The sequence below is a fragment of the Micromys minutus genome (genome assembly GCF_963924665.1).
Source record: "Micromys minutus genome assembly, chromosome: 23".
Lineage (NCBI taxonomy): Eukaryota > Metazoa > Chordata > Mammalia > Rodentia > Muridae > Micromys > Micromys minutus.
The window spans coordinates 7783881-7786745 of record NC_137958.1 but is presented as its reverse complement, the minus strand read 5'-3'; positions in this window follow the sequence as shown (position 1 = coordinate 7786745).

The window sequence follows — 2865 nt, the reverse complement described above, 5'->3', positions numbered from 1 at the left end:
GGACAGTCTCTGGATGGTCTTTCCTACAGTCTCTGCTCCATACTTTGTCTCTGTATTTCCTCCTGTAAGTATTTTCCCCTTCTAAGAAGAATTGAAGCATCCACACTTTAGTCTTCCTTTTTCTTGAGCTTCATGGGGTCTGTGAATTGTATTTTGGGTATTCTGAGCTTTTGTGCTAATATCCACTTATCAGTGAGTGCATAATGTTGTGTGTTGTGGCTGGGTTACCTCACTCAGGATATTTTCTAGTTCCATCCAATTGCCTAAGAATTTCATGAAGTCATTGTTTTTAATAGCTGAGTAGTACTCCATTACGTAAATGTACCACATTTTCTGTATCCATTCCTCTGTTGAAGGACATCAGGGTTCTTTCCAGCTTCTGGCTATTATAAATAAGGCTGCTATGAACATAGTGGAGCATGTGTCCTTGTTGTAGGTTGGAGCATCTTTTGGGTATACGTCCAGGAGTGTCCTCAGGTAATACTGATTTCCCATCAACAATGGAGGAGTGTTCCTCTTTCTCTGCATCCTCGCCAGCATCTGCTGTCACTTGAGTTTTTGATCTTAGCCATTCTAACTGGTGTGACATGGAATCTCAGGGTTGTTTTGATTTGCATTTCCTTGATGACTAAGAATGTTGAACATTTCTTTAGGTGCTTTTCAGCCATTTGGAATTCCTCAGTTGAGAAATTTTTGTTTAGCTTTGTATCCAATTTTTAATAGGGTTATTTGTTTCTCTGGAGTCTACCTTCTGTGCTCTTCAAACTATTTCACAAAATAGAAACAGAAGTAACACTACCTATTTTGTTCTCTGAAGCCACAATTGTGCTTATACATAAGCCACAAAAGACCCATCAAAGGAAGAGAACTTCAGACCAATTTCACTTATGAATATCTGTGCAAAAATATTTAATATTTTCGCAAATCAAATTCAAGAACACATCAAAACAATTATTCACCATGATCAACTAGGCTTCATCCCAGGGATGCAGGGATGGTTCAATATACAAAAATCATCATTGTAGGCCACTATATAAACAAACTCTAAGGAAAAAAAAAGATCATCTCATTAGTTGCTGAGAAAGCATTTGACAAAATTCAACACCCCTTCAAGTTAAAAGTCTTGGAAAGATCAGGAATTCAAGGCCCACACCAAAACATAGTAAAAGCAATATACAGCAAACCAGTAGCCAACATCAAACTAAATGGTGAGAAACTTGAAGCAATCCCACTAAAATCAGGGACTAGACAAGGCTGCCCACTCTCTCCCTGCCTATTCAATACAGTACTCCAAGTCCTAGCTAGAGCAATTAGACAACAAAAGGGGATCAAAGTGATACAAATTGGAAAGGAAGAAGTCAAAATGATATGATAGTATACTTAACTGACCCCAAAAATTCCAGCAGAGAACTTTTACAAATGATAAACAACTTCAGCAAAGTGTCTGGATACAAAATTAACTCAAACAAATCAGTAGCCTTCTTCTACTCAAAGGATAAACAGGCTGAGAAAGAAATTAGAGAATCAATACCCTTTACAATAGTCACAAATAATATAAAATACCCTGGTGTTACCCTAACCAAGCAGGTGAAAGACCTGTATGACTTCAAGTCTCAGAAGAAAGAAATTGAAGAAGATCTCAGAAAATGGAAAGATCTCCCATGCTCATGGATTGGCAGGATTAATATAGTAAAAATAGCCATCTTGCCAAAAACAATCTATAGATTCAATGCAATCCCCATAAAAATTCTAAATCAATTCTTTATAGAGTTAGAAAGAGCAATTTGCAAATTTATGTGTAAAAACAAAAAAACCCAGGATAGTGAACACTATTCTCAACAATAAAAAGAACTTCCAGGGGAATCACCATCCCTGACTTCAAGCTGTATTACAGAGAAATCATGATGAAACTGCATGGTATTGGTACAGAAACAGGCAGGTAGATCAATAGGATAGAATTGAAGACCCAGAAATGAACCCACACACCTATGGTCACTTGATCTTTGACAAAGGAGGTAAAAACCATCCAGTGGAAAAAAGACAGTGTTGTCAACAAATGGTGCTGGCTCAACTGGAGGTCAGCATGTAGAAGAATGAAAATTGATCCTTTCTTATCTCCTTGTACACAGCTCAAGTCCAAGTAGATCAAGACCTCCACATAACATCAGATACACTGAAACTAACAGAAGAGAAAGTGGGGATGAGATAGAACACACAGGTACAGGGGAAAAATTCCTGAACAGAACACCAATGGCTCATGCTCAAAGATCAACAATAGATAAATGGGACCTCATAAAATTGCAACGCTTTTGTAAGGCGAAAGACACAAAAGTCAATAGGACAAAATGGCAACCAACAAACTGGAAAAGATCTTTACCAATCCTACATTCAACAGAGGGCTAATATCCAATATATCATGACATTTCTTACAATCAAATTATTTGCAAGGGTAAGCTCTTTCCCATTATCTTCTTTACCTTCTCTTGCTGACCCTTGTCAATAGGGAGGTGGTGTGTGTGTGTGTGTGTGTGTGTGTGTGTGTGTGTTCATTGTTCTCTTTTGTTTGCTAATGTGACACTAATAGAGTCCCCTGAGAAATGGGAACCTCAATTGAGCAATTGCCTTCATTAGTCTTGCCTGTGGGCACATCTGTAGGGATATTTTCTTGATTAATGATTGGTGTGGGAGGGTCCAACCCACTATGGATGCTGCCACCTTGGGCAGGTAGTCTCAGGTGGTGTAAAAGAGCAGGCTGAGCAAACCATAGAGCCAGTAAGCAGCACTCCTCCATGGCTGCTTCATCACTTCCTGCCTCTAGGTTCCTGCCTGAGTTCCTGCACTGGCCTCCTCCAGTGACGACATGAC